This window comes from Ambystoma mexicanum, chromosome 3q, assembly GCF_040938575.1.
Source record: "Ambystoma mexicanum isolate Mex_15411 chromosome 3q, UKY_AmexF1_1, whole genome shotgun sequence".
Lineage (NCBI taxonomy): Eukaryota > Metazoa > Chordata > Amphibia > Caudata > Ambystomatidae > Ambystoma > Ambystoma mexicanum.
The window spans coordinates 479893589-479911599 of record NC_090926.1 but is presented as its reverse complement, the minus strand read 5'-3'; the positions used below and the strand labels follow the sequence as shown (position 1 = coordinate 479911599).

The 18011-nt window shown below is 38.6% G+C and overlaps 1 protein-coding gene across 1 annotated transcript in view; it reads right to left on the bottom strand.

Annotated features, from left to right (window-relative positions):
- GABRA6 (gamma-aminobutyric acid type A receptor subunit alpha6) overlaps positions 1 to 18011 on the bottom strand; it is a 493083-nt gene that overhangs the window by 159187 nt on the left and 315885 nt on the right. The window lies entirely within an intron of this gene.

Here is an 18011-nt window from a genome sequence, read left to right as displayed (position 1 = left end):
CCAAAAACTCTTACACACCAACACATGGCACTAAATACAATTTTTTATCCACGTTTCACCACACTGCACGCGATCGACGGTGAAAACAAGATGGCGAGCGCCACAGAAAATCTGACGCGCTCCACGCCCTATCGCCATCCAATCAGCGAACACAACGCATGTCCGCGGACATGACGCAAGGCCATGGGCCAATTGGGGTGCTGTCCGCGGATATCACTAATTTTTTTGCCTTACGTTTTTGTCATTTTATACAAAACTACTGGACAGATTTACACCAAATTTGCAAAAGCACGCTTTCGGGACCAAGCCCCCGCTCCTGCCACAAATTTGGTGTAAATCCGTCCAGCGGTTTGGCCTGTGGCCGTGCGCAAAGTTTTTTCCCATTCACTCTATGGGAAAAAAAAAATTTTGGGACCCCACCTATAACTTTTCCCCCCTGGACGAATCCTCACTAAACTATGCAAAAAAATTCAGAGTGGGCCATATACTTTTTTTGCAAAGTTTGGTGAGGATTCATCCAGGGGGAGCGAAGTTATAAGCCACCCAAAAAGTGCTCTTCCTATGGAAACACCAACTTAACCATAATTACATGGCCACTACCGTGGACATGTAATATATATCAGTAAAACAACTTTGAGATTCAGTAAAAAAAACTTTGTTAAAGGGACGTTATGGTTCAAAGTAAAAACAAAAAACCCCTGAAATTCGGCAGTTATGGTAAGATAAGCAACCATAACTTGCGCCACTGTGCACTGCTAACACTAACACCCAGGACATCAAAGATGACATCACAAATGTAATTGGGATCAGGTGAAGAAGGGATGGAAATGTCATCAAAACGTTTTGGTCCATGGATAGTGTTTGGGGTTAAATGAGTGGGATATGGTGAGGGGGGACAAGTACAGGTGGGACAATGGTATGTTGTTGGTAGTTTTAGGTGATCTTCCACAAAGATCTTTAAATCGTTAAAATTTCCCATAAGTTGGTCCATCTTTTGGTTAATGTGTTCCCGAGTGTTATCCACTGCTTCTTTTTCTGTGGAAGTGGCAATTTTTGTATGGTCTGTAAAAAAAAAAATATATATGTTAAATGTATACAAAATAATATTTATTAATTGGTTTATATAGTAAAGTGTGTACCATTAGGTGCACTATCTTCTGACATTTCGTCTTGTGGGAAATGCTCCTCTAGCTACTCCAGAGTACTACACATTTCTGTGAGAAAACAAAAAAGTAATATATTTTTTTATCTAATACAGAAAGTTTATAAATATATGAGTAAAATGAAGTGCACTTACTATTTCAGGAAAGTATGTGATGAGTAGTTTGTATGTCTGGTCTTGCCCTTAGTTGTGGAGTGTCTCTGAAGTAATTATGTTGGAAGCCACTTTATCCTCTTTTGGTATATTCCATTTTAGAACATATTGTATTTAAATGAATGGTCAGTGTGTTACATATATGCGTTAAATTTACTACATATACTTTGTATGTGTGCTGCTTTGTGAATTTGGTAAATGTTCCTATGTTATGATATAACAATTACACATACCCCGCCAGAGTTTTTAGGTGGTGGTACTGTTGTTCGAACATGTCCGCGGACAGTCAAATTCAGTAGAAAGGGTTCAGTATGTTCCATATTACATGTACATAAAGTCAAAGTTATTATTGTTATGTTGTGCTACTAAAAAACTATGAAATTAGTAAAGAAATGTTGGTAAAGGGACATTATGGTTCAGTTGTGCTACAAAAAACCTATGAAATTCAGTAAAAAAACTTTGTTAAAGGGACGTTATGGTTAAGTTCCGCTACTAAAAACCTATCAGCTTCAGTAAAAAAACTTTGTTAAAGGGACGCTATGGTTCAAAGTAAAAAATGAAAACCCCCTGAAATTCAGCAGTTATGGTAAGATAAGCAATTATGTTGAAATCCCTAATTCTCCTGTTTTTGTTCTTGTTTCTGCCCCACCTTCTCAGTCATGAATTGTTTATATATGTCAAATAAAGTTATTTTTTTATATTGTGTTGTAATTACTTTCAGTTCTTTGTGTTAAAACCAATTTAGTTGTCCATGGTTCGTAAATAAATGAAAATGTAAGTGTCCTGAGGAGACTATATCTGTCCGTAATGTTCTCATGCAAGTTGAAACTGTTCTAAGAACACTCGTACTGTCCTGAAATGTTCGTAAATAAACGAAAATGGAGGTGTCTTTAAGAACACTATGCCTGTTTGTAGTGTTCGCTAGCAAGTTGAAACTCTTCTAAGAACACTCCTGGTGTCCTGAATTGTTCGTAAATAAATGAAAATGGAGGTGTGCTGGGGATGCTATGTCTGTCCGTATTGTTCAAAAGTAAGTTAAACTGTGCTAAGAACAAACTGCTGTCCGTAACTGTTCGTTTTACGTGTGACGCACTTTTAATTAGTTCAGGACCCGAACACTGTCCGTAGAACATCAACACGCATGCGCAAAACAATGTCCATACATTGGGCCGCTCCCTTAGCGAACATGCTCACGAAGCAATCATGTGATCGCGCCCACGCTGATTGTGTGTTCTGAATGTGGACACTGTTCATATCCCGGAACAGTTTAAAAGTACATTTCCAAGTAATCCACAATATTTCTCATTAAAAAATCACCATACCACAAATCCCACATACTAATCCTAAATTTCCACATACTTTTTGTGACTTTTTGAACCTTTTTTGGTGTTCGATCTGTCTTGAGGACGGCGCGCATGTCCACGAACTGCGTACAAGCACCCCTATAAAAGACCACGCCCTAGAGCTCATTCTCATTGTGTTTCTGGCTATTCCACAGAGCACACTGTGCAGGAAGAACATTCTTCTACATGGTACAGCAAAAGACATACTAAAAGAAATCGACTATATCCAGACAAAATATTTTGGAAGTGAAACCCACTTACAAGATGAATTAGCTGTAAACCAACTTCGTAACAATTCTGCACATGTCAACCTTTCACTACACACATACAAAAAAGAAATACTAACATTTGAAAGTACTTCAGCTGAAGTACCAAACCACGTGTGTGTATGTTGCCGCAGACATTTTTATAAAAGTAACACAAAAACTGAAGACCTATCATACAAAATATAAGACAATGAAGAATCTAAATGGTTTGAATTAGCTCCCTACCCTATAGCAGAAAACAAATACGAAATAACTGACCCCATAATACTTTGCAGTTACTGCACTACAAAACTTGACAACAACCAAACTCCTTCACGTGCTATCACAAATAACTTGGAATTATATCCACTACCAAAACCCCTTCAACAACTTAATTTATATGAGAGCATCATAATTCAAACAGTGCACCCATTTCAAGCAATAATATGCCTTCAACCAAAAACTGCAAAATTACCTCCCTCTGAATTAGTGAAAGGTATTCGTGGAAAAGTAGTGTATTTACCATTAGATCTAGATCTAAAAAAAATGTGCACACTCTAGGAGTGCAACGTCCAATGCAACAATCTTTAATTATCTTGGTAAATGGAGTACCTACAAAAGACAAAAAATAAATTGGCAACAACTGGTAGATTTCCATAAAGTTAGAGAAGCCCTGCAATATCGTAAAGAGAATAATGAATATTACAAAGAAATTAATATTGATGAAAACTTGAAAGAAACAACTGAAATAATTCAAGAGACACAAGAAGCTGGTCAATTTCAGCTCCTAGATCCTGCTACAATATCAAACACTTTAGACCATTATACAATTCATCCATTGCACTCTAATGACACCATAGAAGATGCACTGGAAACGTACCAAATGCGTCAAACAAAAGTATCACCAATCAGCATATGGGAAAAAAGTATAGAAGCATGTCCTTTTCCTCTACTCTTTCCAACTGGCAAAGGAGGAAAATACGATGATAGACCTATTCAAATATCAGCATCAGAATATCGCTCATTACGAATGTATTCTGAAGATCCCAGATTTCTGCAAAATGTGGAATACATATTCCACGTACTCTTTGAAAGTGAACTAGCAACTTTATGTTACGAAGTTGCACACATATTAAAATCAGGATCACACTTTCAAAATATGACAGCTACACAATTATTACAAAAAGTTCAACAAAAAGATGAGGTTTTACAAGCAAATCTTACAAATCTATTAGCAAATATGCGTGGTTCTAAAGAGTACTGGTTTCGACGTCATGGAGATGTATGTTGTATGATCAGAAACCTTGGCCCACCCACTTGGTTTGTTACATTAAATTGTGCAGAATATGCATGGGAAGACTTACATGCTTTCCCACGCATATCAAATGAAAACAAAAAACACAAATAGATATACTAACACCTGGAGAACTTTGTTCTCAGGATCCTGTTAATGTTTCAAGATATTTTCACCATCGCTTCATTGCTATGCTACATTTTATTTGTAATAAAACTGTTCCTCCCCTTGGAGAAGTGCAACACTTCTTTTTGGAGAAAAGAATACCAAGCCAGAGGAGCACCACATGTCCACATGCTTTTATGGATTAAAGATGCTCCTAAATTTGGTCAAGACAGTGATGCCAATGTTTTACAGTTTATTGAAAAATATGTCACTTGTGAAATTCCATCAGAATCCACAAATAGTGATCTTCATGCAACAATTTTACAATTCCAAAGACACAAATGTGGCAAATATTGTCGTCGCAAATACAAAAACAAAGGGAAATACTACACCAAATGCCGATTTGGTTTCCCTAGACCAGTTACAAATACAGGTCAAGTGAACAACCTCATGTCTTCAGTTAGACATAGTGTTAAAGGTAAGTCACCTAAAAATACATATTGCATAAAAAGAAAAGAAGAAAAATATATCAATGATTACAATGCAATCATTGCCTACTTATGGAATGAAAACATAGATGTGCAGTACATTGCAGACAATTCTACTGCAGTTGTACGATATGTCACAGCATACTTAACCAAATCAGAAAAGACAGAGCTCCAAGACCTCTGGAATGACCTGTCATCAGATAAAACAGTGTCTCAGAAATTATACAGCTTGGGCATAAAAATGCTGTCCCATAGCGAATGTGGATCCTATGAAGCAGCTGATCGATTAACTGGTACTGCATTGTATGGTAAATCTGCAAATATAGTATGGGTAAGTCTTGGTCCAGCTAAATCTAGAAAAAGAGTTCTAAAATCATACGTAGATATAGAAACAATAGCCAAACATGATCCCAACAGCCAAGACATTTTAAAAAACAATTTATTGGACAAATACTACCCAAACAGGAGTACCACTTTGGAAACCATGTGTCTATACCACATAGCACAAAACTACACATACAAAAATAATATAAAACCTGATGAACAAAACCGTAAATACAAAGTGACAAACTGTGAAGGCAGCTTAGTAAAACTCACCAAACCACATTTAATTAATCATATCAAATTATCATTAAAGACTCCTCAACATAAAGAAGTATATTACATGTCCCTGCTACAACTCTTTAAACCATGGAGAAAAGGAGAAGAAATACTAGATAACTATGACTCTTTCAAATCAAATAAAAGCAGTATAACTGATGTATACTTTGCACAGTACAAAACAATGTTGCACAATGAACAGCAACACGAAGAAGAACTCCAGGCCCAACTAGATAAGGACACTCCTGACAGTAGTCAACCTTCTGTCACAGGAAGCCAAGAACCACTGGGAGACCCACTAATGACAAATGAGGCAGAATTAGCTATGATAGAAGTAGAAAACACCATGTGTCAGAATGAAGGTAAAGAAGACTTAACTATACTACAATCAAAGCTAAACAATGAGCAACGTAGCATTTTTCAAGAAGTAACAAAAGAAATTGCACATGGTGTACAACATGAAAACAAAGAATGCACCTGTCAAAATTACAAACCTATGCTATTGTATGTCAGTGGTGAAGCTGGTTCTGGCAAAACATTCCTAATCAAAATCATCAGTAAGTTCCTTCAACAATTGACAAACAACAAACTGTCAGCTGTTGACACTGCTCCCACAGGTTTAGCTGCATACAACATAGGTGGTGTTACTTTACACCAATTACTACTCCTTCCAGTAGAACACCAAAACAAATTAGATTATTACAAACTTTCTGCAGAAGCTGCAATGGAAGTATGCAGAGTATTGAAACAAATGAAAATGCTACTAATAGATGAAGTGAGAATGGTGTCCAACCTAATGTTGGCTTTGATTCACCTCAGATTACAAGAAGTACTCAAAACAAACTATGAAGAGCTCTTTGCAGGAAAACACATTATTGTTTTCGGAGATCTTCTTCAATTGACACCAGTAAAAGGTGAGCCTATTTTTAAAACATTAGGACACAAACTCTGCCGTAAAACTGTTGGCAGCATAGGAAATGTCAACCTTTGGCAACATTTCCAGTACAGAGAATTAACAGAAAACATGCGCCAATCTGCAGATCTCACTTATGCCAACGTCTTAAAAGTATCAGAGTTGGTATACTTCCTAAAGAAGCAGAAGCAATATTGAAAACCCAGCACATTCATGCACTTTATGGTGATAATGCATGTGCTACAGATGTTATGGAACAATTAACCCACAAAAATGTCAATTGTATGGCCTTAATTGCAACTCTTGCAAGCTGTTTCAAATTCAATGAAATAATGTTAAGTAAAGAAATGTAACCAATAATGGAAATTAGCGCCACAGACAAACTAGATGTACATGGAATGACACTACCCATGTGTGACCAAGCCACAACAAGACTAAATAGTTTAGAAAAATCAATCTCAAACACAGCAGGCTTGGAAAAGATATTAAAATTATCCTTAAATTGCAGAGTAATGCTGAAACGTAACCTTGACGTGGACCAAGGACTAGTTAATGGAGCACTGGGTACAGTTGTTGGCTTTCAAACATACCCACGTGACAGCAAAATTCAGTTTGTCAATATTCTCTTTGACAAACTTTCAGAAGTAAAAAGAATAGGAAGCTCAACAGCGCGATTCCTTCTCTTCAAAGGCATATATGCACGCAGAGAACAATTTTCTCTAACTCTTGCATACGCTGTCACCATTCATAAATCACAAGGTCTTACCCTAGACAAAGCAATGATAGACATTGGTAACACAGTCTTTAAAGAAGGCATGAGCTACGTACCACTATCACGCTTACGTACAATTGACGGTCTATTTCTAATCAACCTTAATGCAAGTAAAATAAACGCTTATATTCCTTGCATTTTAGAATACAATAGACTTTGTTCACTATACACTCCCCATCTAAACACATATTCTGTTCCACAAAAAGTAAAACATTATGAAAGAAAAATAAATCAAACAGAAAAGCAACAGGATGTCACTTCAAATCCTCCAAAGAGAGTAAAAGAAAGTACTACTTCATCAAGTGCCACAAGCAAAAAATAATCAATTAGGGAAAGTAAACCAGGTACGTCTTCAAAGAAGGAAGACAAACTCCAAAAGAAGCAGTCAGATACAGAACTACCTGGTCCATTTAAACTCTCACATATAGTTGGTGTAAGTTGCTACGCAAATGTAGCAATGAATATTCTATTTTAATTACCACCAATTGTTGAGAACATTTACTTACACAGTACAGACCCATTGTGTTTGCAAATGTTAGTACTTCACAGAAACGCAGCAAACAATCCTGACAACACGTATAGTGTTTATGGAATAAAACAACAATTGGACTACTGTGCTGGAATGGTGAAATTCTCTATAAACTCACAGGAAGATCCACAAGAATGTCTAATGTACTTACTACAAGTATTGGAAAACAAAAACATACCTATAAATGAAATCTTCCAGATTTCATACATGTGGAAACATACATGCACTCTCTGCAACAATGTGACACACGAACAAATCCTCAATGAACGCTTTGTGTATATATCAATACCTAATTGTGAATCCGTTCCATTTCAGCAACTTGTACAAAATGCAAACCATGTTATATTATGTTCGACCTGCAATTCAGATAATCGCTCCATGTTAGTAATACAAACACATAGTAAATACATAATACTAATGCTTCTACGTTACAATGCAGATGGTACCAAAAACAACTGCAAGCTGACTGGATTCACACATGGTCAAATATCACTTAGTAGGAAAACCTTCACAACAATAGGTATAATCTACCACGCGTGAGCCACAACCAATTCAGAGCACTACACTGCATATATAAAAAAGAAATGTAGATGGTTTGAATGTAATGTAAGTACCATTACTCTAAAGCAGAGATTACCAGCAAATCTTACAAACGCTTATTTAATGTTCTTAAAACCAAAATTTGATAACTAAACTGTACTTAAACCTTAAGTACACTTGTAGTAAAAAAATATAAACTGTCACAATATTCCAAAATCTATCTAACTGCCCAAATATGCTACAACAACTAATCAGATAAATTAATACCACTCAAATAGAGAAAAAAAAAGACAGTTAGAATACGCCAATTGGTATCTAACTGTCCCAAAATTTAGAAATATCCAAACAGATAAATCAATACCACGAAATTATATACAAAAATAAACAGTTAGAACACGCCTACTGGTATCTAACTGCTCCAAAATTTTACAATATCCAAACAAATACCTAATATCGTACTGCTCCCAAAAACTGGAACAATCCAATGTATAAAGCATTAGCCAGAAACAAGTAAACACTGAAAACAAACAAACAAATAAACTGTAGCATAACACAAAAGGTTTTTTTTTTTTAATCCAACATGGATTTTTTTTCTCCCACAGACCCAATGATTTTAGCAACAAACACAGAAACTGAGCAAATAGCACAGTACTCTGGTTTGTCATCTACTAAATATGAGGGTCAAAAAAAGAAGAAAATGTTGATTGTACAATGTAATAAGTCTTTATAAAATACTAATACTAACATGCTATTTTCTTTTATCACAGAAATGAACAAGAAAAACATGGACTCCCGTTACTAAACCAAATAGTAAGTATAACATGATAAATACAACCATCGCAGCATATCACACCCATACTGCCTTATAACAATGTTCCTTATAAATTTGTTTTTGACCCAAAGTTATAAGCCACTATGAGTGTGATATGCTGCGGTGGTTGTGGCCAGGGCACAGAGTCTTGGGTTCATGGCTCAGGGTTCAGTCTTAGAACACATTCAACTTGCCAGAGGACGATACAGACAGCATCCTCAGGACACCCCCATTTTCTTTATGTACGAACATTTCAGGATACCGCAAGTGTTCTTAGAACACTTTCAGCTTGACAACGAACAATGCAGACAACGTCTTCAGGACACCCCCTGTGAACATTCGAGGAACCCACAAGTCTTCTTAGAACACTTTCAACTTGACACCAAATCCATTCTGCTTATTTACGAACATTTCAGAACAGCTGTGTTGTCCGCAGACAAATCGAACACAACAAAAGCATCTAGCACATAAAAAAATACAACCTATCTCATACTCCCCTACCATCCCCAAACACTCTTACACACCAACACACTCCACTAAATACAATTTTTAAACCAAGTTTCACCTCGCTGTCCGCGGTCGTCCGCGAATGCAAGATGTCGGGCGCCACCAAAAATATGACGTGCTCCACGCCCCACGCCGTCCTATCAGCAAACAAGTCGGATGTCCGTGGACATCGCGCAAGCGCTCGTCCAATCAGGGCACTGTCCGCGGAGCAAACCGGGAAGTCTGTCCGCAAAGCGAACGGAGATATCACTAATTTTTTTGCCTTACATTTTGGTCATTTTAAAAAAAACTACTGGACAGATTTACACCAAATTTGCAAAAGCATGCTTTCGGGACCAAGCTCCCGCTCCTGCCGCAAATTTGGTGTAAATCCTCCCAGCGGTTTGGGCTGTAGCCGTGCGCAAAGTTTTTTCCCATTATGTCTATGGGAAAAAACAAAAGTTGTGGGACCCCGCCTATAACTTTGCCCCCCCCCTGGACCAAATTCAGAGTGGCCCATATACTTTTTCTGCAAAGTTTGGTGAGGATTCGTCCAGAGGGAGTGAAGTTATGAGCCACCCAAAAAATGCTCTTCCTATGGAAACACAGCAATCATTTTTGTTCATGAAGGTAAATAGTAAAGTTATGAACAATTTCTGGGACTAATGCTGTTTTTTTCTTACTGTACTTTCCCTGTATATGCTCACATTTGTATGCGTTGTTTTCACATTACTTTTCTTAGAATCCAGTCACATCATATGACACATATACACAGGTGCAGTAACAGACTTGAAACACACTAATCATTTCTGTGCATGAACATAATCAGTTAGGTTATGAACGCTTTCTGGTGGCACTGCTGCTTTTTTGCTTACGTTACTTCCCCTTCTTTATAGTTTGTGTGTAGTAATACTATTATGTAGTAAGTGGGGCTTTAGGACCTACTTATTGTATGTTTCAAAATACGAAAAACTCTAATACGAAAACATTTATCATGTCACTATGCAACACAGCAAAATTATGAACATTGCACCTCTATCGTGAATGCTACACACAATGTCAATATTTCTACATGAGTAAATTCCTATACTGGAAAGACCTCCATAATACAATACTATTTATTCCAATGTATTCCTTAACAAACTACGTAGCTCAAGATATTTATCCCAATGACCCCTGACACTTTTTTCCCAACATTACAATAACAATCCCTTGTACAGACTTTTCTTGCAAAGTAAATGCTCATGTGATGTCATCAGTGATGTCATCAATTACATTTGTGATGTCATCTTTAATGTCATGGGTGTTAATCGTAGCAGTGCACAGTGGTGGTGCAAGTTATGGTTGCTTAGCTTACCATAACTGGCAAATTTCTGGGGTTTTTCAGTTTTATTTGTAACCATAATATGGCTAGGTTTTTATTAGTGCAAAATAACACTAATGTCCTTAAAAACGTTTTTGCACTGGATTTCATAGGTTTTTACCAGGATCCCCTTAATTTATGTAGATGTACCATACAACATACAGAACCCCCTGCCCTCATGCTAATAGCCCCAGGGTCCGCAGGCTATGTGACTATTCGCAGACATCGGGTAGCATCCAAACTTCCCAAAAGGTCAGGGGTTCTCTTACATTGTTGTACCAGGCAGCAATGACACTGAACATGTAGAAAAAAGCAACACATAAGTCAGTTAGAATGAAAAATACAGTAGGTCTACATACTCCATACTTATGAAACCAACAGAACAATTGCAGAGGGTATGCAACATAATGGAACGCACCAACAAGAAAAATAGCGTATGCTTCCAACAATATTACCTCAGTGCTGCTTTGCATACAAACTAATAAACAACTTTTACTGAGAACAGAACTGCACTACTGCGTGGTTAGTACACTACATTTTTTACTGTAACTGCACAGTTTTTTCACAATACAATAGTAGAACCTTTTTTTTTCTTTTTTTACTCAGAAATGGCAAGCACCCTAGAATGGCTTGAAGAGAATTTCCCCCATGATGCAATGAGTGAAGACAGTAACTCCATTGGTACACAACACAGTCTTAAAAATAAGACCGTTAATACACATTGCTTCACAAATACCTGACAGATATATTTTTCTTTAACAATACATGCAGGAAATGAAGAAAATGCACCAGAAGCAGGACTTCATCCACAAGAGTATGAACACAAATAAAATTAAACAAACACTGTAAATAATAAACTGGAAAGCCTGGAAGCAAAAATTGACCAATTGCTTCACTGTTTTGCCAACTTAAAAGATTTTTTACAAGGACATATGGACATATTACGGAAACCTGTACCCCTTCTTCCTATTCCAGCGAACCATCCCAAACAATTCCCTGTAAACAAAGATGTTACACTGAGACTTCAATCCCTTCCTCCCCTGATGCTCAAACTGTAGAAAACCCCAAATCCTCTATAGATGTCTCCATTTCTGCTACCCCATTCCTTTCCTAATTGTGTATATTTATGTGTGTAAATAAAGTTGTATATGTATACTGTTGCTGTGTGTCTGTGTGTGTTTTCTGTTTTAGAAAGCCTGTTAAAACTTTGCAGAGCTCACAACTGTCCAGGATGCCTGCAATTAAGCAAAATGGGGGTGTCCTATGGACAACGCGCTTGTCTGGCCTGTCCGCATTCAAAATGGAAGTGTCCATAGGACACCATGCCTGTCTGCATGTACGCAAAGTTGTGACGCACCTTTAATTAGTTTGGGTCATATGAACACCACCCCCATCTGGCATGACCGAATAAAGTGGTGCCGTATCTTCATTAGTTCAGGGACCTCACTCATGTCGGGGATACACCTGGACGCATGTCCATCTCAACGGTCCTGCGAACATCGCCCCGGTCCAGTATGTCTGCAAAGTTATTATGTACCTGGTCACATGCGCATCCCACCTCCTGAGTCCTATGAACATTGCGCCTGTTTGGAAATTTCTGCTGCACGTGTGTCACACATTTAATTAGTTCGGGGACCCCAACCCTGTCCGTAGGACACCTATGCACATGTGCACAGTGTAACCCATGTTATAGGTGTCCTTCAGACAGCTGTCCCATTCGTGAACATCCATGATGTCACCATGTGATTGCACCCACATTGAGCATTGGTCCTTATTTGCGGACTCGGTCTGGGCCCCCAGACATAGAAAAAGTGTTTTTTTGTGGGCAATCCAAGGTGTTTTACTGTGAAACTTCACACTTGCAGAGGTCCCAGACTATGCCCTTGGCAATCTGGACACTTTTGGGAACTTTTTGGTCCCGCTTTGGAGCGGCTCCTCACTCTGTTTTTGGTTGTCCAGAACACATCAGTGGTCCAGATTGCTCCATGCTGCTGCAATTAATTTCTGCTGAAATCTGCTCTGCTGTGCTACTTTTGCTGCTGTGCCAGAACAGTGTTCCTGATTGCTCCTGGCTAGAATTGTTTTCTGCTAAATTCTGCTGTGCTGTACTACTTTTGGAGCTGTGCTACACTAATGGCAACCATGGCTGCTGCTACTGCTTCAGAAGCACAGTCATCCTCAACACCACCACCATCTTTCCAAGGGCCTGGGGAGGTGTACAGGCATGGTGATGTGAAGAGGAATCACGAAGAAAGCGAGGATGAGGTATAGGAAGTCCCCATTTCCTGTGGCCCCCGTGAGTGTTGGGTGTGGAGGCTATTTACCACCATTGTAGGCGTGCCCAAAGCTCATGCAAACAAGGTTAAATGCACTGCGTTCGACATTGTGCTCAGTCACGGCAAACCAGGTTTGTACAGATATGGCACCACCTTCATGCGGTGACACCTGAAGTCAAACTACAAGACAGCAGTTTTGAGGGTCATTCCCTTCGATAAAAGGCAGTAGGTTGAGTTCCTCTGCAACATCCTCAAAAGGGAAAGAGGTGGTGCCATCAAAAACATTTCACTCCTTTCCAGGAGAAAGTGGTGGCTGTGAAAAGATCCTTGTTGTGGTGTTTGTTTTTGGAATGTTTGAAGTTGCCAACACCTACTGGAAAAATGCTTTGTATACTTGCAAAAAGGAATGCAATACATGTAGAATATTTCACAGAAAAACATGATTGCCAGCATCAGTAAGATCAATCTCTGCATAAAATGTTTGTGCTACAAAACTTAATATTTTCATTGTGGAAGGAGGACATGCCAACATATCTCAAAAAGGTGCAAACAGACTTGTTGTCATTTGCGTACCAAATGAAGAAGAACACAGCCACATTTGTCTCTGGGCGATGCGAGAAAAAATTACTTGGGAGTTTGGAAACATGTCCATGACTTGCCCAAGTGCCTCCTTCATCTCAAACTGCAGAGAAATTCCAGTAACATGTCCTAAACTGTTCCCTCCACAATAAATAATAATAATATCTGGATGATATAGCATCACCAAAGTAGTACAAAGAGGAACCAAATTCCGCCACTTTATTCCATGCGCTCTATACCATACCAGTGGACATCCACATGATGGAATCCAAGATGTGCAGCCATTCCACAGTGCTCTGCATGCACTTCTAAGCAATATATCCAGGAGTATCCCAAAACCCATACACTCTGCCTCGTGAATGACACAGCCATAACCATAACCATCTCCACTCCTTTCAGCAAACAGACTTTCTGCCACATTATCTCCTTGTACGCCGCACCCAGAAAACCTTATTGACCAATCCCCTAGCCTCCAGAATACCATTCCCATGCCTGCCATCCTCAAATGTCACAGATGTAGCATGTGCGATCCGCGACCTACCGCAGGGTTCACCGATAAATCAGCCTATTCAAGGGGTTCTGGAGAGTCATTTTACACAGGGTAGGAGATTTGTCATATTGTGGTGGCTCTGAAAAGAGCCCTTTTAAAAAAATGTGTTTTCTGTGCTACTGAAAACACCTTTTGCTTTCTATTTTTTTGGGGTGTTTTCTCTTCTTTTACACTGTGCACCACCAAAACACCAGGACTACCAGAATTAGCCATGTTTCTACAAACAGCAAGCAGTGCCTGCAAATTGTGGCCAGGCACACTGAACCATAAATCCTCCACACCTGGAAAACCAAGATCAGCAGAAAACCCTCTTGCCTTTGCATATCTCTCCAGATCACATACAAATGAACCCCCCACTATCCATACAGTTACTCCATCCATCTTTACTACACAACCATCACAGCTATGAAACAATGTATTACCATTCCTTTCTGTTAAGCACACCCTGAACACCTGATTCGATAATCCCCATAGTACACTCCCATTTACATGCCAATCATGCTAACAAGCCGCCGATTCAGCCTGTGTGATCCACAGACTACCGCAGTGTCTGCAGATCTCATAAGACAGGGGCAGCCCTTCTTCCCTTTCCACTTCACTCTCTGAACCACTCCCTTATTGGCTCCTGTTAAGCAGTCACACAACCATCCACCAATCACATCCAAGACCTCTACATCTAACTCTATCATCTCTGTTCAAAACTCCAGATTTACTGTTAAACACTCAGAGTACAGGTCTCCTGTGATTGCAAAGCACCTCCCACATAAAATACTATACAAATGTCCAAGATTTCTGCTTCTAGATTCATCCACATCTCCATCCATCAACATAAACTACAGGTATGAATATGTTTTGTACAGTACATTTGCAACTCTTTCATAAATGCCTATGGACAGGGTACCTTCCACTTACCCTGCATAACCTACTCAAAAAGCATACTGTCATTTTTCTCATCACCTATCAAGTGGCACTTACAATGCTATGTTTTCATTTATCCATATCACCCATTGTAATGTGCAAACTGTTATTCTCTTCTTTGCTTCTGTCATTTTTACAACCACCAACATACCTCCTATAAAATTCAAAAAATGCACACAGAAAAGAAAAACTGAATGTATCTTACCAAAGCATGCCAAGTACATAAATTGCATGCATATCAACAGGGTGCCTGCCACTGACATAACTCATTTCACAGAATGCACCATTACTTAAAAAGCCAAAACATGTGTGTGTGTATTGACAATAGTGTGATTTATAAATGTGGATAATTAAATCAAACAACTGAAATGGTTGCTCCACTCATGTAGCAAGCATCTATCAGCAGAAAAGTTAATGGAATTACACACACAAAAACATTCTCCTTTCCAATCTGTACATCTTTCTGAAACTTTTTCTCACCCTACTACAACTTGCACTAATCCATTTCCAAACTAAATAGTCATACAGCAACACACACACTTGCAAAAGTGCACCTCACACGACACACGTATAAATAAACCACTGACCCCTCAGAAAAAAATGCTAATGCTCCCATGTCCCCATTCATATGCAAACCTATCCAATTTCACACACACACACACACACACACATTAACTCTTCCTGCCAAAACATCCTCCTACAATTTTAAATAAAGTATTCTCCAAATGCAATCACTCTGCCATTAACAAACATGTGTACGTACTCCCTTCTTTCACAGTTGCAGTAAACACCTCTCTCCCGGAAGCCAGTGGTGTCTCAAATTGAAAATACAACCTAGAAGAAACCTACTCTCCACATCCAACAAAGTAAGTGCAATACTATCGTAGTGTTTGCCTCCTACTCAGGTAGGGCAGTGTTCTTGTATTATAGGCTACACAATTCCATGAACCCAACAGTATTTGCTTCACTCTTACTCATTGCACCTCAACAGGTGCCCACTTCCTATTGTCATCTGAACGACATTTTAGTAACACACAGATACCAATACAGCCTTCCCAACCTATCGAAAAAGCCCATTACACAATCAAACCTCTATATGTATGCCTACCCTCATATTCAAACACTCATGCACAGTGCAAACATATGCATTGCACAACCTCCACACCCACACATTCCTTTTTTCTCCAACAGATACAACAGAATTCCCACCAAAAAGCAACTCTGTAGAATACAACACAGAAATAAAGCAGATCAAACTAAAAGTATACAAAATAGCCATCTGCCAGGATCGAGAGCTCCCTATTCGGCCAGGCCATTTGTGGTTAGGTTGGATAGCTGCATTACCCTGTGTTTTACTATTTGCAGGGCTGGAGACCCTCCCCCTCCGGTGGGACGAATTGCCATTGTCATGGTGGTTCCGTGCAAAGGGGTAAGCCCCTTTTCATCGTGTGTCTTAATGCCCGATTCCCCCCTGCTTCCAGCCCTCTCCTCAACTCCAGCTCCCCCTCTCCCTCTGACCAATATGAACCAACAAAAGAAACGATGCTCGCAGCGCTCTTAACTCATATGCAACATGTTATATGATGCGTGTATAAAATCAATAAAAATATATTTGGAAAAAACAAAACAGAAAAAACAACAAAAGAAATAGCCATCTGCCTCTAGCAGAATTTCAACAGAAACTTCTAACAAAACAGCTAATACAGTCACTAAGGAAAACGAAGGACGTAACAGGAAACAAACATTAACTCCTCTTTCAAGATGTAAAAATAAAAAGAAATTATTAAAAAGAGTCCAACTACCACTAGTCCTAACAGAGCACCTACACATGGTAACATAGCTACAAGTAAGCATTCCAAAAAAATAATTTTACAAAAAATGTTCCTCCACAGAGTCCTTCAAAACCTTATAAACACAGAGGGAAAACCACGCTCAACCCTTAAAACTTACAGCAGAAAACTGATCCTGGAAGCTCTTGTAGACAGTGCAATCCTTCTCAAAAGGAAATTCTTTATATTAATTTTAAACAAAATGATACCACTAACAAAATTAATTAGTAAACTACAACCAGTACTTCACAACATACACAATATCAGCATAGATACCTTTGCCAACATCTGTACAGGTGAGTGGTGTCACACCACCAGCACAGAGCCATATTTCAATGAAGAAGCATACAAACAAGCGCAAACAAACCAAATTGTCATACATAGCAGTGGGCGAGAGTATGAAAAGGTAGACAATACCATAATGGAAGAAGAAACACTGCTTTCAAAAATATTCCCATTAAATTTAGCATCAACTCTCCATTCCACCGAACTAATACACCCCATCTTCAAATGGCAGTGAACATTAATGTGTAACGTGTGCCATAACTCTATCAAATCTTTGCAGAAGTTCCTCAATCACTATGTGAAAGCCAACGACAAAGCAAAAATGAAAATACTACAAACTATGGACTGCTGCCCAACACACAAATACACAGGACTACGAGGACATTCATTAGCCTGCATTTCTGGACCTGCTTGTAAAAGCACCTAACACCATATCAAAATGTTAGCAACATACCATTGTTCACAAACTGTACTATGCAATAAAGTCCTGCTTTAGCACTGACATTCTCCTACATGCTACAGCCACACTGCTCGAAGAAATACAACACATCCAAAGCAAATATTTTGGAAATGAAGAGCGCTTACAAAATCCAGTAACTTTAGAAAACAGTAGCGACAACTTTGCTGATGTCAACTTTCTATTACACACATACCAAAAAGAAATGGCAAAGTTTAAAGGCACATCTGCTGAATTACCAAACCAAGTATATGTATGTTGGCACTGAACTTTTTATTCAAAGAGCACAAAAACGATAGATATAATATACAAC